This window comes from Epinephelus moara, chromosome 7 (assembly GCF_006386435.1).
Source record: "Epinephelus moara isolate mb chromosome 7, YSFRI_EMoa_1.0, whole genome shotgun sequence".
Classification (NCBI taxonomy): Eukaryota; Metazoa; Chordata; class Actinopteri; order Perciformes; family Serranidae; genus Epinephelus; species Epinephelus moara.
Genome location: NC_065512.1, coordinates 917,482 through 944,111, shown reverse-complemented (window position 1 = coordinate 944,111; position 26,630 = coordinate 917,482). Strand labels below are relative to the sequence as shown.

The following is a 26,630-nucleotide window of genomic DNA, read 5'->3' as shown; positions in this document are numbered from 1 at the left end:
CACACAGAATCTTTCAGGTCACATCTAACAATCATCCCCATGACTCATAGTATGACATCACCATGCATTGACCTTTGCAGGTGACAGAGGTCAGTCATCTTCAGCGTGGCTGCAGGAAGTTGAATCTCAGGAACACGTACACACACGTTGTTTAAGCGAATCAACAAACAGCCGGTTGTGGGGTTTTTCTGACTTCTGGCAGAGAGTTTTATTTATGAGCCTCCTCATGAGATCAAAGCGAATCCATCAGACCCTTTGTTGTCTGAAGATTCAGTTTTACCCGCTGGGCGGAGATACATCATGTCCAAGGAAGAAAACAAAAACAGGTATCACATCCTTTGTCACCTGCAGCTTCCATCTGCTTAACAAACTGCAACTTGACTCGGCACCTGAACTTCACGGCTTCAAGTCGCTGTAGTTATTATAATTTGTTTGTAGACATAACGCTGGTGTCAAGATTTAAATGTGTGTGTAAAGTCAGATTCTTTAAAGAGCAGCGGAGGGTTCATTCATTCATTTACGCTTTCATAATTCTTCCAGCTAAACTTTAAACACAATGAGGAACACGTCTGAGCGAACAGTGAGTCAGTGCCGTCCGCTCTCTCTGCCAGGCAGCAACACTGGAATCCAATACAAATCTTGCATGAATGTAATTAAGAGCAGGCTTCTTGCCTCCATGCTGCTGTTTCTCAGAGCCTCTAAAGAGCTCTGTAGAGCAGGCTGCAGTCTCTCAGCACCCAGCGGTCACGTACAGCAGAGACGACAGCAGACAGCTGATGTGTCTGTCGCCGCTGATCAGCGACCGCTCGGCTGAATCCACTTCAGACTCAGAAAGACAGACAGCCCAGGTAGGAGGCATTCCATTAAAGACCAGCAATGTGCCTCCCCTGTTGATTAGAGAGCATTGATCTGCCACGAACAAACGACTGATTTGGAGCCCTGCTGGTGGATGAGCGACTGGGCGTGTGTGATGGAGCGAGGTGGAGGGAGCCGGAGACAGACAGAGGGTGAGTGAGAGCTGCTGCTCCCACCAAATCCATCTTATTGGATTTCAGCTGCAGGCATTCATCACCAGCCACCATCGTGCTGCTCAGGGATTGGCTGCAAAACTTTAATAAAAGCTCACCTGCCAACTACATACAAGCACGCCGCCTGTCTGTCGGCGGCGCCTTTGTGATTCAGAAATGAGGAATTTTAGCAGGAGCATTAATTTAGTTGTTGACGGTTATATAACAATCTGACAAACAACCACTTTCAAAGCCTCCAATTACACCCAAGAGGACAAAAATCAGACGCCACAGTGTGTGACGCTGTCGCTGAGCAGGCCGCCAGCAGCAGCCGAGTGTGTGGACGTCTGTGAGGTTAGTACAGTGTGTGTGTTCAGGTCTCTGTGCTGTCCAGAGAAAAATCAATGGCTGATGATGCAGCAGACTGAGCGCAGCAGCTCTTTGCTTCTTAACAAGTCTCCTCAGACTCTCGGTGGTCTCTGCTCTGCCGTCGCAACAGATGCAACAGGTCAGTGGCGTCGGCGGCAGCAGCTCGGGAAAATCCAAATCCTGTCACCTTCTCTTTAATTGGTCTGATATGTGATATCATAAGCATCTGTCCCGTTGTCAGCAGTGTTGACCCAGACACTGTACCGACCAACACAGCTCGTTTTTCTCAGTTTGGGAAATTCAAGATTGAAACTATCAGAACGAAACAGGTGAAACAGCCGCCACAGGAAAATGATGTCATCGTACGTTTCTGCAAACCACCAACAAGTTTTGTATCTTTCGTAAGTATGAAATCAGCGTTTCTAAAGTGACATAATATCTGAACTGAATTAGTCAGACAGAGTCGGAGAGGATGGCAGATGATGTGGCACCTCAGCGAGACGCCTGCCCAGCTGCAGACAGCTGCAGACAGCTGATCGAGACCAACAAACAACAAAACTGGTTGCTGTGTTTCCAAGTTTAAGTCAAGTCTCGAGCCTTTCCCAAACCGGACCCTGCCCACTTCCACTCCGTCGTGAAGTCTAACTCTGTTTGTCGTCACCTTCACTGCTGAATGAAGCTCCTTCATGAAGGCGTCGGAGATAAACAAAGCAACAAGTGGAAAGAGGAACTGTCGGAACTTTTTCGGAGTTTTATTTATATCAATCTTAGTCCAATTTTAGGTTCTTATGATTTACTTGTAGCACTTATATTTAATCTGTATGTGCTGCTACTGTTTCTTAGTTTTTGTATATTATGTTTTTCATCAGTAAAAGAAATAAATCACCTGATAAATTGATATATATCAAATAAAAACGTCTTTTTTCTTTTCGCTCTGATGTTTAGAAGCTGTTTGGTTCATCGGTGCACGCTGCTGTCGGAGGGTTTTATAACTCACTTCCACTCCTCACTAGTTAGTTTGGGACAGTGCTCAGTGTGGCCGACCGTGGGTAAGGAGAGGGTGCAGGAGGTGGTCAGGGAGAGGCCCAAGTCTCAAGTCATGAATATCAAGTCAAGGTCTTTAATCAGCGTTAGCCGTGATTGATGAAATTTGTCTTACGGTGTTTATGATTAAAATTTGCTTTAGTGAGCACAGAATGCTCAAAGGGAGGTGACGTAATGAGACTTTTACCCTCAAAGCAGAAAGAATGTGAAGTAATCTAACATTTTATGTCTGGTCAGGACGTCACAAATGTCTTAAGCCTAGTTCACGTTACACGATTTTCACCACGATTTTGACGTCGCAGAGGATCTTGAGAGCCACCTTGGGTCGGAGGTGAGTCGGCAGATAGTCCGCCACGAAGAGTCCTCATGTGTGAACAAGCCTACGAGCAAGTCGCCCCCTCGTCTGAGACTGGGACTGGATATCTGGCATGCTAGAAAACTGGAGAAGTCTGACACGACTGACAAAGAGCATCAGCCAATGAGAGGCAGGATACGTCCCACGTCAGCACGCAGGAAGAAATGTGAGGAGGACAAGCCGCAGGGTTGCCAGGTCTGCTTATTAGCCGTGACTTTGGGCTTGCTCTCTAAATATCACCTTCCTCTATATATATCCGTCTAATAAGTTATTTAAACGCATGATAGTCACTTCTTTTGGGCTTGTTTCCATAACTCTGGTTGCTTGTTTCTCTCCCAAGATCTGGCAACACTGACAAGCCGGCAAGCAACAACAACAATGGCGGCGTCCACAGGATCACGGGGAGCTTGTTGTGTTTGGACCCAGGATAATAAAGAATATCCATGCCTTTACGATGTGTCGTCTCCAAGTTTGGTGACGGCACCACGTTATCTGGGGCTCTGTCGGCGAGGGCTCGCTGGAGAAATCTTGTGGTGCGCACACACAGGTCGTAACACAGTTGGCGAGACTCCCGCTGACAGAAACACATGTCGCCAGGTATGAACACTCAACAGATTACGATAGTCTCTGCGACGCAAAATCAGGGTGAAAATCGTGTAATGTGAACTAGGCTTTACATGGTGTTTACTCTTTGTCAGTGAGTCACTAGCTGTGAGTGCTTTACTTGATGATCGAGGACATGACTACGTAAGATGACCCAAACTGCTCTGTCACCAGCAGGTAACTAACCCTCCCCCCTGACCTCAGGTGAGTATAAGTATCTGATGTCTCCTGTGTTCAGGGCTGGCTCTTTGCACTCAGCTCATTCCTGACTGTTTGTTGTGAGTCCGTCTGCAGATTCTGAATTAAACTTACAGAAGGACAAATTTCTGACTCGATGTGTTTTGTCTAGTAGAAATTTCCACCACGCAGCCAAGCGAGTCTCAAGTCCTCAAATCAGTGACCTGAGTTGACTCATCTCCGCCTGTCAGTTTGGTGCTTGCTGCTTAATTTGACGAGGCCCGTGACACACACACACGTCTTGCTCCTGTTCACATGAAAATTCATCTCATGTGATTTTTAACGACAGCCAAACAGCTAAAGATAAAACCAGTCGACACACTGTGAGAATCTAATCAGCTCGACTGTACTGAGAGCTGCTCTGGTGTCATGTGAACAAACACACAGTGTGTCAAAGAGTCAAAACTTACAGTGAGCGTTTCTTTACAACCTCACAGATCTGTCTTATAAAAAATGCATCACCTGTGGCTGTGAACAGTTTGTTGTTTCCTCCTGCAGGACGACAGGACAGTGACTTAAACTCCTGTCTGGTACAAGTTGCACTGCAGGAACAGGGACATTTGTTTACAACATGACAGCATTATCCACCACGTCCAGCTGTAAGCTCAGGAAGATATAACAACTATGATGCAGCAAACTATGGCTACAGCTTCTGGCTGGGCTTCACAGATTCAAGGAAAGCAGCAGTGACACAGAGGAAGTGGAACATTTGGAGAATATTAAAAATATCAGACGGACGGTGGAGAAGTGGATTATGGTGCAGAAATGATCAGAAACTGTGGGATACTTTTTCCATCATGCTGAACACAACTTCAGTTCTTGGTCTTTGCAAAGTATTAACGTTTTTACATTATACCTGCACATACACACAGTTATGGGGTCAAGTATCAGTGGTAGCATTTAGCAGCAAAGGTAGACTGTAGCTTAATTACACCCTGAGCAGATAAACACGCCTGGTGGAAACCACTATAGACGACATCCCTCTGCTTTCACTTGTTAAAGTCATTTTTGTGCACTTGTTTTTCTCTACAGTATTTTTCCTAACAGGTGATGATGTTGTTATACACCTTCAACAGATTTATTATAATGCACTCCACTTCCTTGCACGACGCTGCACCCTGGCTCCTTCAATACGTGATGAATTACAGGAAAAAAACAACATAAATGTCAATAACTCCCCAAAACAGCCTTCATTGTACATTAGCATAGACCCCACGAGTCTCTGAGCTCCAAGAGAACAATGAACACGGTTCTTCCTGAAGATAATTCCTCATTTGGTGTTTTGATTTCTCCTTAATTGGCCATCCTTCTGTATATTTTAGCGATACTGATTCTGGCATTTTTGCAGCTGTAACTTGGAGGCTAAACGGGACATAATGGGCCCTGCAGGAAAACAAGGCAACATTCTGTCTACCATAACAATGGCTCATGCCTCGCACCGTCCTGTGGGGGGAAATTCTGCAGCTTGTGCAGAAACACTGTGGAAGTGATGTTCTTGGTCATTTGCATACGGAGCAGGAAACAGAATCAGATCACTGGTTGTCAGTGGAGATGAATTCTCACAGTGCATCACTAAATCTGGACACATGCAGCTAAACAATGAGCCTCATGCAGGAACACGGACAATGTTTTTCATTTTTGATTGTATCTTGGTTTGTTCTTAATTTGTTGGTACAAATTGGTTTCTGTGATTTACCCATGTTTTTTATTTTTCAGTAAGAGAAGGTTTTCAGAGTGGTGGAGAGCACTCTGACTAAAAAAGATTTCACAGTCCACAAATTGTTTGTGCAAAACAAGGCAACATAAGTTTTGTATTTGAGGAGCATGTTTTACACAGTGAGGTACTTTTACTTCACCTGTGTATTTTAATCTCACACTGCACTTTGTACTCCACCACAATTACTTGACAAGTTACTTTACAAATCAAATATCTGCACACAAACCACGTAAAAACGTACAAGTGCAGCTAAAATGATCTGTCGACTGATCGACTGACAGAAACATTTTGATAAGCATTTGAATTCCCTTTCATGCAGAAATATTTTATGGTTCCAGCTTCTTAAACATTCAGACTTGCTGCTTTTTCTTTTAATTACTTTAATTATTTTTGATTTATTGCATTGATTATTTTGTTTCTGCACTGAGTACTTTTACTTTTAATACTTAAAGGAACAGTGGTTAAGATTTAGGGGGATTTATTGGCATCCAGCAGTGAGGACTGCAGATTGCAACCAGCTGAAACTTCTCCCTGTTATAATTTATTGTCCCGGAGGATTTTACCACGAGCTGAATTATCCACAGAGGCCTCCTCCTCTGCAAAACAAATGGACACAGTATAAACACTGAATAAAGCAGTTTCACAATTATTATTCTTTTTTTTTTCCGACACTCTTGTTGTGGAGGGGCCGCTCATTACAGAGCCCAATGCAAAAAAGCTAATGTCTCTATCTAGAGTCAGTGTTTGGTTCGTCCATTCTGGGCTACTGTAGAAACATGGCGGTGCAACATGGTGATCTCTGTAGACGAGGACCTGCTCCCTGTGTAGATATAGACAGCTCATTCTGAGGGAACCAGAACACAACAACTCTTATTTGCAGCTGATTAAACACTAAAAAAAACACACTTATCATTTCTGCTGATATATCCTCCTAAATCCTTCACTGGGCCTGGGTAATGTTTTAAATGCAGGACTTTTACCACTAACACAGTTATTTTACTGTGCAGTATTTAGTCTTCTTCTTACAAATGTTTCATCATTGCTGGGTTTTTAATTTTCCTGTGAGTCCTGCACTGAAGGAAAATCAGGTTATCTTCAAAGATTTCACTCCTGCTGATGTAATCCTTCTCCTTGCAACCTTTTTGGTCGTCATCGCACTAATTTTTATTGGTGACAGAGTATTTGCACACAGCTCAGCACCTGCCCTTGAATAGTGTTTATGGGGCATTACCTGAGCTAATCATGATCACACATCATGGCGGCATAGGTGCGTTTCAACATGGGCGGGGACACATAAAACAGGGGGTCAAGGGACCGAAAATTTTGAGCATCACGCACTTAATTTTCTGCATTCTGGAGAATTTTCATGAACCAATATGTGCTTTTTCTGCATCAATTTATGGTGAAATGTCTTTAAATTGTCAAATTAAAAGTCTACTTTAATGTTTTTGAGGAGAGGGGACAAATGCACATGTTCTATATACTGAGGGGGATGTGTCACCTGTGTCCTCCCCAAAAGCCTGTGTGATCAAGTGGGATTCATCATTCACCCCACCTGGGTAAGAGCAGATATAGATGGTTTAGATGCATCTCAGGTGGACTTCTCATATTTTCTCTCTTAACAGAAAATTAAGATTAAATTCAAGGGAAAAGTTTGGAGTATGTTGCTGCATGAGAATCAATCTCTCTCTCACACTCAGACACTCACACACACACACACACACTGTTAGAGATGAAGTGGTCAGACGTTTAGAAGCAACCACAAAGCCATTTCCATTTCACAAACTTCACACTGTTCAGCTCGGGGCTGTCAGACCCCGCTGTTCTCAAAGACTGAAAGCAAAGGAGGAAGAGGAAGTGTTTGGGAGGAACGATGGCAGGAGCACAGTCAGCTGTCAGAGAGTGCAACGCCTTTGAACTGTTAGAGGTTCAACTTTGGAGGAAAAGATTCCTCTGTGCAGGGAAGTATCCAAACTTTGTGGACTCTGAGATATCTGTGTGTGAGATCATTACTGAAAGCTCATCAGCGGTTACCAATCATTAAGTTATCATTTTAAACATCATTAAGTTACGTCTATTCTTCTGAGACAGTTACATGTTAGAAACCAACACAGATGGACATAAAGGCTGCAGCGGATCATTTGTTCCATTTCATAAACTCCTCTATATCTCCCAAATGGTGCCAGTGTTTGGTTCCATATCATAGTGTCTCTGCGAACACTGATTACAGTCCAGAGAGCAGAGGAACATCCTGTCATAAACAAAAGACAGACGATCAAGCCTGACGCTATTTGTTGCTTTGCAAAACATGCAGCTATAATTAAATCCATTGTGATGTAATTAGAAAAAACATCTTGTATCCGGTTTTAATTGCTATGTGGTCTCACAACACAATTTCTCGTTACTGTCTTCTTGATGCGTGACCCAGGCATTATGCCAGGAAATTTGGTGATGGAAATGAAAACAAGTCTGATCAGTGGCGGCATTGTTTACCACCCTGATACACAACACGCCTTCAACGCTATGTTTGTCATTCCAAAAGGGAGGCTTCACCCTCGCCGAGCGCCTGTAGGGGACGCGTCGGGTTGAGATTGTGATATAATCACCGGCAGCAGCGAGAGAGAAAAAACTGCAGCTTCTTCTCTTGATGAAATACAACAACTAAATGATTCCTTAATTTTTGTTCATTTTCTCATTAGTTCTGTAAACAAGCAGTTTGATCAAGCTGAGCTGTAAATTGGAAGCTGCGGCGCCGATATCTTCATCAAAAACTGCGTGTGGATGGTTTTATAATGTGCCAGAATCTGAGCAGCCCAGATTCTTTCTGTGGGACGACATGAGCGTTCCTCCAGCTGCAACCATCAGTCACCTGTACAAAGAGAACGATTTCCAAAGATCTAATTACCCGACTAACCATTAACTAATTGATGCAGCCTGTTTAGTTTAATACAGACGCACTTTTCAATTAAAGCTATTTTGTGTATTTGTGTGTGTGTCTGTTTCTCAATCTACACTTCAGTATTCACAGAGAGTAAAACTAATCCTGCTCTGTAATGTTAGTGTGCAGGGACACAAAAGGAGCCACAGATTGAAAATACAAAGACGTCTCCTCAGCCCCCAAACCTCAGAGTAATTAATTCTGTAAAGAAACCGTACGCTACCAAAAAGAAGAGGTCACCCTGTACAAGAACAAGGATGACATGTAATCCCATTCTGATATGTGGAAGTGAATGTATCTCTGTAAAGATGCCATAACTAGGTGAGAAGCTGAAGGGAAATCCAGATGCCCTTAAAGGTGCATTACGCAGAAACTGTCTGTCTGTAAATATTATCGCCAGTTAAAATGAAAGTGAACCCCAGGCTCACTGTGCTCGACATGTCGCCTCACTATATTTGCTTTGTTTTGGTACAATGTCCAGCTGTCCAGTCACCGACGTGGAGGACTCCAGCCATGACACTTTGCAGCCCGAGGATGAGGTGGCAGCCTACATGGAGTTCAGATCCTTTGGAGGTTTGATGGTGGTGGAAGGAGCATGCTAACATGTTTCCTAACCTGGCAGTGATTGAATGTTTTCACCATCCAGTCAAAGAGACGGAGAACCAGCTTCATGTGAGGGACTGGAGCCTGGGTGCAGGTCAGGTCACGGGTAACAGGTCAGTTCTGGTGCTGAGCTTTATGGGTATGGGTGGGTGCAGGTTTTAAAAAATGGACCCGTGCAGGACTCTGTCACAAGCCTCCCGTTCCCCCTCGCTTTGGTATCCAGGACCCAGGGGTGTGTGGGTCCAAGCCAACAGCCTGGCTTTACTGCCTCCTCTCGGTAGCTAACTCTGCTGGAGTACCAGGGTCATGAACCAACAAACAAATTGAATTTATTTAACATGAAAACACTGATGCAGTGTTCTTATATTACATTTTTTAGTTTGAATTTTCAAAAGTCACTAAAAGGCAGGAAATAACGTCTGTGAAACTCAGATTTGTTTGTGTGTAAATTAGGGTGAAATTTAGGACAAATAAAAGTATTTCCCAAAATGTTAAAGTTTTAAAGGAGCTCAATGCTAAATTCAGAGTGCATGAGTTGTCTCCACACAGTTCTCAACATGGATGGAGCTGAGCCGGCAGCTAGCAGCTAACGGTGCTAACTCTATAAACAGCACTAGTGTGGACAGAGCTAACAGTGTTAGCCAGGTGGTAACCAGAGGGTGGGCGTTATGCTTCAATGCCGTCTGTACAAAATGCTCCTACTTTGACTTTGATATTCTTTATTGATACCAGTCAGGTTTAATATTTAATAATAGTATTATTTTCTGCATTTCTGTGCTGCTTAGTTGATGTAGTGAGGTAGGGGTCAGGTGCACGGTGACATCATCACCACGGAAATTCCTGTGAAAAGTCTTCATCGTGCTCCATACGTTGTGCTTGTTAGCTGGCTGAATGATACACAATGTGTTGTTCTCCTCAGAGTGTGTGTCAGTGACAGAAGTAGGTTCTTTTAATTTGTGTGTTAATTACGTTTCCATGGGCAGTTACATGACGTTACAGAGAGTTTAGTATTAGTGCACGCTAACAACTGTGGTTACTATACGTAACGTTAGTGCTATGAATACAGGTTGTCTCGTATGAGGCCAGCCAAAGAATTAGAACCTTTTTTGTGAGTGTGAGTCGTACGTTAGGCTGGATATTCCTGTTTAGATAATGGTAGCAGTGTTGTACGATGCATTGTATAAGCAACATGACACTGAACAGTATTGTACTTACTGCTTTCATTAGTGTTTACTGACAGAAAACCACACACACACACACACACACACACACACACACACACACCTGTATACCTGTATACAGTGGTTCACTTATATCAACGTTCTGAATGTTGCACACTGAACCTTTGATTAAAACTTTTAAATAACCTCAGAATGATTGATTTACATCATGAAATGTGTTATGATGCAGAGGTCATCGTCTCAACCACATCACAGGATCCTCAAATGACTGATGACAACATATACGCACTGATCTGATGCTGACTGCTGCCTAATAAGGCGCTTTGATTAAAAATGGATTGAATCATTTCCTAGGTGTCCCAGGGAGACGTGGAATTGATTCGGCTTAACAATGAAACCCCCAAAAGGACCCTAACAGGGTCTAATAACAAAAATAAATTCATTAATAAATAATTCAAGCCCCGCTGGTGCAGCTCACTTCATGTAAATGAAAGCAGGCAGAATAAAATGTGTTTAATGTCAGTGGGCATCAGAGGAGACAGCAGCAGATACAAAACACACTTCTGTGTCTGTCAGCTCCGGCTCAACATCCCCGTTCGTAGACCGGACACAAAGCAGATCAAAACACACAACTGGCATCAACAATGCAGGATACACATCTGGCCCGCTGTTAGAGCGGATGCTGGAGCTGAGACTGGCAGCCATCACTTCTCTATTATTGTCTTTCAGAGCTCACGGCGTCAATATATTCCTTTGATCAAAGTTTTTTTCGCTCAGGCGTTTCAAATGCAAGTGTCCTACAAATACCTTTGTAATGGAAATGGATAATGAGCTTTCCCAGCGGGGTTAATCAAACCTATTGTTCTGCAAGAATAAAAAAGATGTGAAAAGATGTGAAAGGGGACTGATTGATTGTGCGGAGAAAAAACTCTTGGTGTCCTTTTCTTTCAGGCAATTCCTTGTTTCCTCCTTGATACAGGAAGTGATTTATTTTGACAGCTACCTCATTGAGTTTTATTTTATCCAAATGAAAAGTCTTTGTTGTGAGCTCAACAAGAGATGTGGGGGGAGGGGGAAGAGAAACAGACAGACAGAGAAGAGAACAGAGAGTGATGAAAAGGAAAAATAAAGGACAACAATGAAAGAAGACGGTGAGTTAACGACACAGAAATAAACGTGTGAAAGTAGCAGTGGAGTGGAGCTGTGAGTAAGCTGCTGGCTGAGGGCCTGGTGGGCTAGATTTGACCCCACAGAGGAGGAGAGTGCACAGTCCAGGTCTATAATTAGAAAACACACAGTGCCACTAATCCTTACTGAATGATTAAGCAGCAAACAGCAAGTTTACAGCCAGGAACCCACAACGGAGCGGCTGTGGAGAGTCACTGTGGTTTTCCCACAGAGTGAAAAATCTGACAGAGGGAACAGTTGGGTTCTGCTTCGTGGCCAGATTCAGGTGAGGCGGGTTCAGCCCAAAATAAATCAGGGGTTTCTAATAGGATTTTAGAGATGTTAACACATTAAAGCTGGATTTATATTTGTGGGTTAGGAGGTTACAGGCTCCATATGTAACCACAGAGGAAAACCACTCCAGCCACCAGACGGAAGTGTTGGTACTGTATGTTTCTGTAAATCATGGATGTCTTACATTTGTACATTTCATACGGATCATATCAAAGTTTCTAAAGTGAAGTGGTTTATGTGCTGACAACATTACTGTGTTTTCAGCAGCTTTTTAGCCACCAAACATTTGTGTTAGCCACCTGTCGCTCTGTTTCCACTGAGGATAGGGCCATAAAAGTGGCTGTTCTTTACTGAGATATTGCCACGTTTCCTGCTGGCATAGTGCCACGAAACATTGCTCTTTTTTACAGAGACATCACTGCATTTCCAGCCAGAATAGTAACAGGAAAAAACATTTTTAATTGAGACATCGCTGCATTTCCTGCAGAGATAATACCACAAAAAGCTGTTGTTTTTTGGGAAGACATCACTGTACTTCCTGCCAGGATATGATGCCATGAAAAGACGGTTGTTCTTGCCAAAACATCGCTTCGTCTCCCAGGGGGATAGTGCCACAAAAAGCAGTTCATTTATGCCAAGACATCACTCCATTTCCTGCCCTGATAGTGTCATGAAAACTGATGCGTTGGTGACATGAAAAGTGGTTCTTTTTTGCCGTCATGAAAACTGATGCGTTGGTGACATGAAAAGTGGTTCTTTTTTGCCAAAATGTGACTGCGTTTCCTGCCCTGATAGTGTCATGAAAAGCAGTTGTTTTTTGCCAAGACATTGCTGCGTTTTCAGCCAGGATAGTGCCACAAAAACCAGGTAGTTTAACCCAAATCCTGATCCTTCCCCAACCATCACAGGAGATTTTTATGCCACTGTCAAGACATAAAGTTTCAACATATCCACTACAACATAATGTACAAATGTAATGTATCCGTGGTTTTCAGAAACAATGGCAACATTTATTCTGGTGACAGGATTGAGAATACAATGTGTAATGCAGACCAAAAGAACTGTGACTGATCAGCTTGGACTGTGTTTTCTGGTGCTTAAAGTATATCTGACAGTAAAAGTAAGAGGAAGAGCAAGTTTAAGACAGCCTCAGTAATCTTCTTCTCAGATACATTGTGTGATCTTGCAAAGCAGCCCAGCATCCCGACGACTACTGTTCACTGCCAACAGTTGGTGCCAAGGCAGGAGGCAGAGCGCCCTTTATTTGTGAGGCAGAGATAGGAGTGTGGTGGAGGGGCATGTTGCATGTTACACTCTGATGCCAGAGACTGGTGTTTGCATCCCATCAGAGACCAATCAAGTCAAGTACATTTATAGCCCACAATTAAATATCACATATTTGCCTCAAAGGGCTTTAAAATCTGTACGGCATATGACAACTTCTATTCTTGGACCCTCGACTCAAATGAGTCGGAAGAAGAGTGGCAGACGAGGGATCCCTCTGCCACGATGAGTGCGCCTTTATTTAGTTAAAGTTATCCTTCCCTAATTTACACCAAATGTTTCAGTTAACAGCCTGGGGTCCAGAGGAGAGGGCTGGAGCGCACCGCAGCTGCTGAAATACACACATTAAATAGCATTAAATAATAACAGAACAAACTGTCAATAGCTTTTCATAATATCTTCCTATAATGTGCATATTTCACCAAGTTCAACTTGAGTTTTCGGATAGTTTTTGTGTGTAAAATCGCTGCAGTGAACACGGCTGTGCTGTCAGCAGAGACACCGCAGTGGCTGCCACACACACTCTGCCCTGACACGTTGTCACCACCTCCACAAATGGATTGTGTAAATTAGCAAAGTCTGGAAATAAAGTCAGTGACGGCTCTCGCACAGTCATCATGTCCTCATTATGAGTCCGAATCATAATGCAGGTCGAGTTCACCAGGAAATAAACTTTAATTAATAAATTGTGTTCACCTATCAAACAATTTTTAATCATATCCCAGTGTCGGGGACACGTCTGATTGACAGGGTCATTTTAGCGAGGTGTAAAGCGGTCAGTCTAATGCTGTACAACATATTTACGGTGACACTCGGCTGTTGCTATGCTTCACTGTGAAGAGTGACTGATCAGCAGGCTCATTTCTATGCATTAACATTCATTAGGCGCTTTGTGTTGACCATTTATGGTTGAATATGGACGTGTAGAGGGCGGGATATGAAGCTGATCCACATGTGGACAATTCCATGTTCATTTAGGATTTATTAAAGGAAACTCTGCACTGACAGGTGTACACACGGTTTGATTGATCAGAATATTTTTTGCCACCCACCATTTTTGGCTTTAGTGTGCTCTTTTAGCGTGGATCCTTCACACTGTGACATCTGGACTGTAGATCAGTTCCTATGCTGGATCAGATTCCAGCTTGATCTTCAAGTCTGTTTAGACCTGGTATTAACATGTGTTTCAAACACAAGTGGACAGCAGAGCTATTCACGCCTGTGTCCATCATGCATCAGCAGCTGGTCACATATGTCAAAGGTTAAAAGGCTGTCTGCAGTTATTATGTCTACACTCCCGCTGTCAGTAGAACTCAACACGTCTCATTGTACAGGGCAAAACGATGAACGAACATGCAGCACTTCATCAAACTCATCATAGACTGAGCAGGTCATGAAGCGTTGGCGTGCTGTCACCAAAACAACCACCACGTCCTGCACAGGCCCTCAGGAAAACATTTCAGCCTTGCTTCCAGTTTTTCTCATTTTGACCACTCGTAGTGTTGCACTTAAAAAAAATTCTCTGCAGCCCAAAAAGCATCGACCCTGAAGGCACCACTGAAGAAGAGACGTCTGGGAAACTGTTGACAGGACACCTCAAACTACAAACAAGGACAATTACGACTCTTTTTATTGTGGATTTGTGATCAAAATATTGGGCACAGAGAAAGTGGGCGCTTGCAAGTGATTCAAAATACCACTATAGACATGATTACCTGTGTTTAAAGAGGAATGACAACAAAAAACAGTGCTATACATTTGCTAAATATGTCCTCAAAAAGGAAAAGCATCTCTGTCATGGGTTTTCTTTTGTGAACTAGTAGCTAGTGAGCAATATCAAAATTATACGCTTATTCTACACAAACTATAAAATCTATAAATAAACTATAAAACTATTAAATGTTATTATCAATTTCCTACTTTCTTTGATATTTTGGTCTGATATGCAGTGATGACTGCTTAGTAATGTGTATTATGTTGACGTTGTTGAGTGTCAAGTCTCTATTTGACCATGTCCTGAGATGATACGTGCACGATAGCGTTCACTAGGGCGCATCATAATAGCCTTCACTGGGGAGCATCGTGATGACATTACGCCACTGATATCAGGTTTAAACAGGCTCCTCGTGTCCTCACAAATCACAGTGTCTCTTCAGAACCAGTTAATTCAAAGTTAACTTTGTAATGGTGGACACTATGATCATTTTCTTCTTTGTATCTTTGCTTCAAAGCCCGAGACTCCTCACATTCACACGCCTGCATCGCTCCAGAATAACCAAAAGTAATCAAGGAAGAAAAGACGATCATTATCCACAACACTGCCTCTCAGTCTTTATTTCTCACAGAAGCCAATCATCTTCCTCTCAGCTCCATAAACCAGGAGACTGTTTAGAGACAAGGCAATCTGTTCAGCAGCAGCACTAAGAGGAGTAAACGCTGTTTGTCAGATTCACCAGCACATGTACACAAACCACTTCACCGCTGTGTTGTGGACCGAATAGCTGAATAGCTTTACAATTTCTCAGGGACACGAAATACAAATCACAAACAAATAAAAAATAGTTTAAATCAGCATCCTTTTACACAATTATAATCCTTTAACATTGCACCCTTTGCTTTTCAGGAAACTGAATAGCTGCAGAATAGTTTCAGGTATTGAGACAAATAAAAGAAGAAAGTATTTGAGGCCAGATTTATACGTTTTCATAGCCTCAGCCGCGGCGGCAGCCAGTGCTGGAGCAGCTGCAGCGGACAGCTAATCATTAGCCAGTTAGCCTCCATTATGGACTGGGATCCAGGCCTGGTGATAAAGAAGCAAAGGACTCAGGGCTCACAGCTTAATGATCCAAAGATCAGTGCAGGATTTACAGGCTCAGGGTTTCCACCACAGCCCCTGGACAAAAGCCTCCTCCCTTCCTTCATCTACTCCAGCAGAGCGATTGAGTTCATAAAACCAGGAAACAATGTAGGAAAGTAATGAAATCTCCCACCTATCGTGGAAAGAAAAATAAAATGAGGGAGACATCAGTCGCCCAGGTAAAGCCTCCAGTTGATTAGATGATAAATAAAGGCAAGGTGCCAGGACCAAACATTTCACACACTGGGAGTTTTACAGTGCCTTCAGCAGCCCTCTTATTTAGTTTTCTTTGAAGACTTTGACATTATAGTTCACAGTGCACTCTGAATTTATGGGCGTTTGGTGGAAACTTGATTCAACGGTTTCAGGCCCAGAGGATCAACACTGATCGCTCTGTATTGAGTCTGAGCCACCCGCTGATGTTTGAAGACTAAACTTCCACCAAACCTTGTAGCGGATGCCATCCATAACTGAAAGACATTTATATGTTGCAAGCACTCTGCAACGGCTGAAATCCTTCATGCAGACTCACACTGTCTGTCTGTCCACTTCAGTTTAGCTCCTAAAACTTTTGAGAACTCCTTCGCTCCATGGTGGAGAGATAAAAGACTTCAGGGTTCATCCAATCATCTCAAATGACCCCCAAAACATTAAAGCATCCAACAGGTCAAACAATGAACCCCTGAACTGTGCACAGACTCACTACATTACATTTTATTACATTTATCTATCCAAAGCACTTTATAATTCGATCCTCATTCACACACAGATGGCAGTGAGCTTCCATGCAAGGTGATGGTCGATCGTCATGAGCAACTTGAGGGTTCATCGTCTTGCTCTGAAGTACTGACACGAGTGCAGGAGGAACCCTTACTGAACCCTGTGATGAGTGGCGACCTCATCTCCAGAATAATGCTGTCTTCATGTTTCTGCAACCCAAGGATACCTTACATACAACCTTTTATGTAGCACATAGGTTGAACCTTTACATTTCTTTACACTCAAAAATGCTGTGGTTAACATGTGTTTAGGTTTAGGCACAAAAAGCACATGGCTTGGGTCGGAGAAGATCATGTTTGGCTTAAAATATCTGGATATGGTGGCACAATGCCCACAGAAACAAAGCAATGTATCAGTTAAATCAAACCACTTTCCAGAGTACTATTGCAGCAGGAAATACACTGATGTCTCAATAGAAAACAACTGCGTTTCACTGCACAATCCAGGCAGGAAATGCAGTAATGTCTCCATGGCATTACCTCAGCAGGAAACACAGACATGTTTTGATTGTAACAACTGCTTTTGGAGGCACAATCCCGGCAGGAAACACAACGTCTCTGCAAAAAAACAACCACTTTTTGTGGCACTTTCCCGGCAAAAAAACAGTGATGGGTTGCTAAGACACATCACTGTTTGGTGGCTAAAGAGTCTCTGAAAATGCTGCTATGACACGCTAAAAACCACTGGTGATGTTTTTGTTGGTCTCCAGCAGTGGTCTGCAGCTTGGCAGGCATCTCGCCTAGTTGTCACTCCATCCACCATCCCCTCCACCTCCCAGTGACCTCCACCTCAGCTCATATACTAAGTCACTTCAGAAACGATGATGTGATACATACGAAACGTAAAAATGTAATGTATCCACGGTTTGCAGAAATATACAATGCCATCTTTTACTTCTGACGCCTGGGCAGTTGGTGGGAAAACAGCTCTACCTCGTACCACAGCCGCCTGTATTCATATAGCTGTCCATTAGTTCTCCAGCCAACTGCAGCTACTGTGGCTATACAAAATAAAAGGTCATCTATAGTCCTCTATCCTTTAAACTGAGTTTCTAACAATAAATGATGAATAAAGAGTGAGATAATTATAAAATAGGGTTTTAAAAAACGAGAACAGATCAATGTGAGCAAGAGCAAAGAGGCATTTGACACATTATAGAGGTGAAACTGACAATTTTAACTTCATTAAATCTATAATCTGTAGAGAGAGGTGATATATAGAACCCAGAGGTATTAAAAATATAATGATGTAAAACAGAGGAGAGCAAAAAAAGTCCCATTTGATGAGGTGCAACCAGAGTTTGGTGTTTTTGCTTTATAGTGACTTAATCGATTGATCACCAGCTTTGATATTGATTCTTCCTCTGTTGATCGACTGAAGGACTGAATTGTTTCTGCACTAAATTAAAGCTGCAGCGACTACTAATGAAAAAAGCTGCTAGGAGGCCGAGCAGGCTCGTAACTGGGAAGTTCATGCTGAAATTCAGGGATGCGTTTTATGGATTATTATCTGTGAAAACTAAAGAAAAACTAAATGAAAAAATATGTAATGTGATATCACAGTCAACAGGAAACATCGGAGCTATAAACTCACCCTCTTTGTTTAAGAGCCACCACACTAGTTAATGAACAGGTAAATAATTTGAAAACACACCTCTGTGCCAAAAACAACTACCAGAAGTGAAAGTGACCAAAAGAACGCGTGCAGCTGAAACAAATAAACTACAGAGGTTAAATACTGTGGCTCCGAAAACAGCCATAAACAATCTGAGTTTTCACTTTCTTAGTTTGTCATAAATTTGACATGTGAAACAAGCCGTCTTCTTTAGCTTTGTCCCTCCTCCTGCAGGACTAACTGACTGTGCGCCGTCCTCAGTAATACACAGTTAAACTGTGCACACTCAGACGATATTCACAGGAGACAGTTTACAGTTTAAGATGAGACAGAGATCTGACAGCAGCAACTGAAAATTCCAGAAGCTGAAGAAGAAACAAGCTAATTTGTCGCGAGCTGGTAATTTGTTGCTACGCGGCTAATTAGCAATTAGTCCACTGAAAGACTGGATCCAAGTCCTGGTATGGGTAAAGGATGAATACATGCAGGTCTGACAGGACTGGCACTGAAACCACCTTCAACAGTCTCCTTATCAGATCTGGGATTTCCACGGTGGATCAAACTCTACACAAAGCCAAGTGATGACATCATCGGCTGGCATGCGTTTTAAGATGTGACATCGGCCTTGGCCCGAGCGATTTTAACTCATCTCAGGGGACCCTCTCCATCACCGTCACCACCTCCATCACCGTCACCACCGTCACCATCCCCCCATGTGGTGTGAATGCCTCCTCTGTGAGCCAGGCCAAGGATCTGCCAGCGGCCCCTCTCTTTGTGCGCTGAATGGGCACGGCTCGGCCACGTTTTAAGGCGCCCTAATGTACCATGGCTGGACCACAAAGGCAGCGTGGTAATTTGCCAGGGATAATGACACTCCCTTAATTCGGCCCTAGGGGCCACAAACAGAAAGCTTTAAAGAGAATCCCCATCTAGGGATGAGTCCCCTGTCCCCCCCCTGTTTTATTTTCTAGGTCTCCCTCTCCCTCAGTCCACCCGTCTCTCTCTCTCATTGGCCTGAAAGGAGCTTGTTTTCTTCCGGCTTATTGTCATCCTGAACTAAATATCAGCAAACAACAGTGGAGCTGGAGGAGACAACATGCCAACCATGACTGGAGCCCCAGATCTCCTCCCAGAGGAGCAGAGAAAACCAAGACAAACGCAGAGGAGCTGGAGCATCGCTGCTCTGCTCCAATGACACATATTAGGGAAACACATTAAGGCCACAAATTGAATCAAGCAGAGTAAGTGAGAAGAAGGCGAGCGCTGAGCAAGAGGAGTAAAACAACAGGACGTAAGCAAATGCCAGGGCCGACCTTCAGGGATATTAAGCACAGACAGGGAGGAGAGGAGGATGAGATGGGAGCATCTTCATGATGAATTGCTCTGTGCTCGTCTCCAAGGTTTTGGTTTCTCCAAGTAAAGTTTTTCATGACCACTTAAATGTCCAACTTCATCCCAAACACAGGAGGATCTGGGTTTATTCAGTGCTGTGGTTTATTTTTAATAAAGGTGGTCCTCAATAAATCTAATAACAGATGCTCTGCAGTCAATAAATCAAAAGGTGATTGATAACATGATCATTTTGTTTATAAAATTGGGAGCTCTGAATACACACACACAAGTTCATTTGTAATCTGAATCTGCTGCAATCCATAAATCACAAATTTCACTCTCAACAATTATTTCTTCCTGATCAGGCTCCAGTAAACAAGTTTAAAACACACTCAACAGCAGATAACAACAGGGCCTGAGGCGATGTGTTTGTTCAGTATTCTAATGTTCATGTTTATTCACATAATCTCTAATTACGCCTGAAGGAAGATAACAGAACGTGCATGATCTATTAATCTACATCAAGTCTTAATTATGCAATTTCAATGCAAACAAAGGAGAGCTTGATTACTGTGAGCACCACAACATTTAGCTGTTTCACATTAAACAACGAGACAAACGGAGCTGTTTGAGTCCACACAAACGGTGGATCATAATTTTTGGAGGGGTTTTTTTTGCCTTTGCTGAATTTACGAAGCATTTAAAATGTTACTGTAACAGAGTGTAATTGTGACATTATCAAAAAGGACACCAGCTTCCTGACAGACTGTTATTTCTTAGAAAAAGTAAACCATTACTGCTGACCTCGTCCTGCAGCAGAAGGTGTGAATATAAAATACATATAAATAAAAGCCACTACAATTATTATGTCCTTGATGTGTTTGATGCCAAATATCCTCCTTCAACTGTACATACAAAATATTAAGAGGGTGAAGATACCACTTCACTGTGTCTTTAACCAAAATGTTCCCTTGAAACTGTGACACCAAACACTCTGCTTTGCATTTAGTTCACCTCATGACCTTTGGAATTGCACAAGCGACTGCACTGCACACACACTTAAACGGATTTAAAAGATTTGCCTACAATACATCTAAGGCCCAGTACTTTTAGTTTAGCACCTGCTGTATATTTTGAATATTTGAGAACAATCTAAAAAACAGAGCACAATATATTTTTAGCACAAACACTCTGTCACCAGATCAATATCTCTGAGGGGACACTTGACGTTTGCCACTAATGATTGTTCCACTTCATTTTCCGTAAATGGAACCACTTTTTGAGTCGTCCTTGTCATAAGAGGACCTTGTTTACGATGCTCAACAGAAATCCTCTCAGAGGAGGAAATGAAACATCTTCTGAGTGCATGACAACACTGAATCAGGACAAAACACTCATCCCATACTAGTCTGGGTCCAGGTATTTTACAGCCCAGTCGCTCAGTGATAATTTTGACAGCTATTTTAGATTTAGTCTCATTGAGATGAAAATGTTTATTAGTTTAGGCACATTTTAGTCATTTTTATCCTTCATCGTTTTAGTCGATGGAAATTCTGAACATTTTAGTCAACTTCAAGTCATAATGTTTTTTTATCCTTGAACTAAAGAGGATAATTCATGTATCAGAAATTAAAACCAAGGTGACAGGTTGAATAAAACTTTGAGTGGAGTCCTGCGGGGTGAAGCTGTAAAGTCCAGCGGCTGGTGGCCGCTTGCTGCTTGCTCTGCTGCCGTTCAGTGTCTAACGAGCGGAGCTAGCTGCTAACAGCCACCGCTGCAACTTACAAACTCCACCATCCACAGTCAGACACACACGGCTGATTATTTCTCGCACCAACTGAAACATCCTGGTGCAGACTATTTACTGGAGTTTACCAGCCTGTCGCTCATCAGGCATCTCATAGTGCACCACCAACATTTTCATCACTTCTCAACAAAACTGAAACACAGATTTCATCTTAGTTTTTATTATCAAGATTTATTTTTAGCTCGTCATTGTCTCGTTTTAGGCACGGAAAAAAGGTTGTTGCAGTCGCCAAAACAAAATGATGGTACTGTATGTTTCTACAAATCACTGTTACATTACACATGTATGTTTCATACGCGTCATATCAACGTTTCTAAAGTGACGTAGTATATCAGCTGACTATGTCATCAGGAAGTGGAGCTGACGGAGGACAGCATGACGCCTTGGTGTGAAACCTGTCAAGGTGTTGACCACTGCAGACCAACAAACAACACTGGTTGGTTTTCACGAGTCATCTCTGCATTTCCCGCCGCTTTATTAGCCACCCAATGTGAGTGCAATTTGGCTGCCCTTTGCTGTGTTTTTACCAGGGATAGTGCCATGAAAAGCAGTTCTTTTTACAGAGACATTGCTGCGTTTCCAGGCAGAATTGTGCCACCAAAACTTGATATATTAGGCCAAAACATGATCTTTTCTTACCATAACCAGGTGGTTTTTGTGCCTAAACATAGCCACATGTTACTGAAATGTGAAGTTTCACATACCTTCTAAATGATCATTTATAAACATAATGAATCTGTGGTTTGCAGAAACTTACAATGCCAGCAATTATCATTCATTCTGGTGATTGTTGATGTTTAAGTTAAACAGCCTGGAGCTTTAAGATGCTGAGCGTGTAATTGCACCTGTTTGGGGACTGCTGTTGCATGTTGTCACCTCCCTCACTCTCGCCCGCATGTTCTCCCCGTGTGCCATCCAATAAAAATGCCTAAAACGACTCCAAAGATACGATCGAAACACAAAGAGCCTGGGGTGTTGAGGGATGTGATAATGATGTTATTGTCTTACTGCTGTTTTAATGTGGTGGAGGTGATGTCACGAGGTGATTGTGAACTCGTGTCACAGCTCATCTCAGGAATGATTTTACTGCACAGTGTCAATTAGGCTCAGAGCTGTCTGCACCCAGAGTGATTCACTCAGACAGACAGAGAGACAGAGACAGAGAGGTAAAGCTCCTCCATTAGGCAGCCCGTTCCTCCATCTCTCCTGCTTATCCTGCCACCCCCCACCCCCCACCATCATACTGTCACCGCTGCTTTTCAAATCACTTCACTGAGTCAGAACAGAAAAGGGCTTTCACCAGAAAACTTCTACAGAGGCCACAGACGTATTGGGGAGAGAGAAACGTTTAGAGAAAGTGAGAATGAGAGAAGAGGAATAAAGCAGCCCCTCGTCGTGGAGATTTCCACCAGACCACAGAGAAGTTTGGTGTTTGCCAGCACAGGAAAAATAAAAACTGAACTCCGTCACAAATACAAAGCAGAAATTCAGGTAAAAGCAAAAACTAATCAGAGAAGTGCATGAAAGTGGCGTGGAAAGTTTGTAATGAGAAAAGATGAAAGTGTACTCACCAGCTAAGCATCACTGGGGTGTGGGGGGGGGGGCTGAGAGGGCCGTCTGTCCTTTTCAAACTGAATCTGGAAGAAGGGGGAGACACAGAGAGAGGAGGGGGAGGGTCAGTCTTTCACTCGCTGCTCGCCTCCTTCTCATAAGCAGAGTGCAGAGCCACAAAGAAGTGCTGGCGCTCTCGTAAACAAACCGCCAACTTTTCAATGGAGCAGAGAAGGCGGAGCGGGAACGGCATTTAAACAGGGACTTGATGCAGTCGGGGGCTGGAGGAAAAGAGGGACCTGCAAGATGCCTTTACATGGAGTGAAGGCCTAACTGGACAATAATAAAGCACAGAGTTCAAACACATTAAACCCTGAACTCAACACGACACCAACAGTCCTGTGACACACACGCACACACACACACACACACACACACAGCTCAGCCCAAATATGTGCGACTGTAAATTAACAATATAGATGTAAATGAGGAGCCTAATTGTGTTGAATCAAACGTGGTTGCTAATATGCAGAGAGCACTTTGGGCTCAGAGCTTTTTGATCTCAACGCCACAGAGCAAATTGGAACAAATAGCCCCGGCTGGTTTCTACGGCAACCTGAGAGAGCAGCTCAGGCCTGCCATCCCTCTTGTGCCGTCAACCACAGAGTGATATGGCCGCTGTTTCCTTCACTCCTTCCACACAGAATGGCAAAGATGAATCTAAGAGGGAGCTGTGAACAGGCACCTGTTTATATACAGGAGGCTGCTGCTCGTTAGCATCAACACACAACATCGTCTCCGATGGTTTTGACTGTTTAAAAGGCTGCAATTAATTTCATTATCAATAAATTCTGGTTTTCAACAAACCTGTCTGACAAACAGTCGACAAAATGTCAGAAAATATTAATAAAATGTTCATCAGGTGTTCCCAGAATCCAAACTCTTCAGGTTCTTGTTTTGTCCAACCAAGAGTCTAAAAATAAATCGTAATAACTCACTTACATTAATATCAACTTACAATCAGAGCTGAACGATACGGCCTACAATTAATATTTAGGGTTTTATCTCAATATCTTAAACTCTCCTCTAAACTACTAAAACACTAAACTACTAAATGAATTACTGTTTTAATCAAGTTAAAGTAATTCTATATAAAAGCTGAGGTTCTGTTATTAAGATCAACAAAGTACTTTTACATAAAACTTAAATTAAGATAAAGTGCTGTTAAATTAAAGTTAACATGCTGATATAATAAAGTTTGAAAAAGTACTAAAAAAAAAGTATAATAAAATACTGTTTTATCCAATTTAGAGTAATTTTATATGAAAGTTAAATTAAGATGAAGTACTGTTATAATTAAGTTTAATAAAGTACTGCTTTAATCAAGTACTTATGTACAAGTTAAATAATGTTCTACCATGTGGAGACAGAAATGACATGCCATCGTTTAAATAACTCATCACATGTGCCGCATAATCGTTTGCATAATCGTGATTTCAATTTTGACCAAAATAATCGTGATTAGGATTTTTTTCCATAATTGAGCAGCCCTACAATAAAGTTAAATAAAGTAATGTCATAATGAAATATATTGTAGTGGAACAGTTGGTGCCTTTACTTTAAGCACTCAGCTCGTCTCAGGCTGAAAACTGTGGTTAATTTAGCTGTGAACTTAAAGCTTCCTGTCAAAAGTTAGATGTTAGCAGTTAGCAGTTAGCAGTTAGCGGTAAGCTAAACCTGAGGAACCATTAAACATCAGAATTTATTCACCATGAGCAGGAATCAAACCAACAGCTCTCAGTTCAGATAATACTCACATATTCAATGATATGAAACTGAGAAAAGCAAAAAATCTCACATTTGAGCAGCTGGAACCAGAGACAACTTTGCATTTTTGCTTCATTAATGAAATGATCGATTAATAAAAAGATCCATTGATTTAAATCCAGTTCAAAGTTTATTCTCCCAGACTCTCCAGCTCAGTGCTGAGACTCGGACCAGCCACAAAGACAGGTAGACAAATGCAGTAAAGGGGATTTTCTATGGAGCTAAGCTGAGAATTTAGGGCTGAGCAGCAGGAAGTGTCCGCTCACACACAAAAAACCTCCCCATAATCTCCAGTGTCAGTGTGGGATCAGGATTTATTCACTGCAACAAGTGAGGACCAAGAATTCTCATAAACTGCTTAGTCTGTGACCTATAGTCTTCCTCGCTCTCAGCCACACACTCACACACTCACACACACACACTCACACACTCACACACTCACACACATACACACACACACACACACACACTCGGTCTCCTCCTGCAGCGACGTCTCTACAGCAGACACTCAGACAAACAAAGTCTGGGACGACTCAACCTTGTTCACATTCAGTAAAACTTTATTGACCAGTGGCCTCATTACAGGAGAGGATCCGAAGTGCTCGACTGATCTTAACTCAAGTTTCAGAGAGGAAAAATGTTTTCCTATTACAGAAGTTATTCCTAAACTCATGGCTGTGTCCGATCCAACCTGACCTAACTGTAGAATTGATCCATCCTGTCGTGTATCAGTGTTTAGACTGTACCCAGACTACTGACGTACCGGGGGCTGCCTGAGATGGAAAAGCCTTGATATCAATGACTCTGACTCGTCACCTCCGTCTGGCAGTCACCCTCAGCTACAAAACCCGAGTGCATTTGTGATCTTTACAACCACTGGCAGCGCCCCACGCCTCCTTGTAGGCCTCCAGAGCCAGACGGAGCACGTTGATCAAATCCAAAATTGATTGTCTTGGCAGTCGATATAAGCCATTAATACATGGTCCAGAAAATTCAAAGTGTCATCATAAGGTTTGAGAGGCCTTTTAATCATTACAGTTCAGTGTTCGTGCTGTTCATACACACTTAACAACACTGCTGCTGACATCTCTGGCACTTAGTTTGAGTTAAGAACAGAGTCTGTGCCATCACGATTCAGGATTTTAACTTGGGAAACTCCTGAGATACAACATTTCTGTAACCTATCCTGAGATAGGACAGGATTATTCACTAAATTCAGTCAGTAAACATGTTTTATGAACACCAGAAATCCTAAATGTCATCCTAAACTGAGACAAGATTAGATCAGACTCACTGGCAGGCATGTGACATTCAGCGTGATGCACATCACACTGCAGAGATGTTATTTCACAAACACATCAGATCCAACACCTGGGCCTCATGCGTCATGTTACCTTTATTCAACCAGGACGTCCTACTGAGATGGAAAATCTCTTTTACAACAGAGACCTGGCCAAGACATCAAAACACATTCAAATGCAACTAATACAACATATAACAACAACAACAACAACAACAACAACACCAGCTACTCAAACACAGTGGCCTCTAGCACACGTCTCTGTCAACACATCTCATTATGATGCCCTTAAATTCATCAATGGATAAGTGTGTGTGCAGTTTCCCTCAGATCTGTTAAAACCCATGGTACATTAAAAATCCACCACAGCAGGGTGCAGAGCTCGGCTGAAGAATGCACAATATTTTACTTTTCCAGGCCTGGAAACATGACTGTAAAATTCCATGCCTTTCCCAGGTTTTCCATGACCGTGGAAACACTGTTGATACTAGAACACTAAGAAGAAACTGTGATAAGATTTATATTACGCCAAACTCTGTTGAGGAAACATGACAAGAAACGTGTCCTCAAAAGCACATTTCAGTGTGAGGAGTCTGTAGGAATGAGAGGTGTAGTGGCCTTTTTTACTAAGGTCCAAGTTGCTACTGTCGGCCACTTAATCTGCAGTAAGTTGTTTTAGTTCTGACCCGTGTTCAATGAATTAATCCACTCTTCTTGAGGAACCCAGTGTTACTCACAAGTAGTCCACAGGAGACAGGGAAAA

The 26,630-nt window shown here is 42.6% G+C and overlaps 1 protein-coding gene across 3 annotated transcripts in view; it reads right to left on the bottom strand.

Annotated features, from left to right (window-relative positions):
* Positions 1-26,630, bottom strand: part of sema5ba (sema domain, seven thrombospondin repeats (type 1 and type 1-like), transmembrane domain (TM) and short cytoplasmic domain, (semaphorin) 5Ba) — a 270,795-nt gene that overhangs the window by 194,696 nt on the left and 49,469 nt on the right. For all 3 annotated transcript variants that reach the window (XM_050049434.1, XM_050049435.1, XM_050049433.1), the window contains exon 2: positions 22,761-22,826. The gene's annotated coding sequence lies outside the window, so the exon portion shown is untranslated. The remainder of the gene's footprint in view (positions 1-22,760; positions 22,827-26,630) is intronic.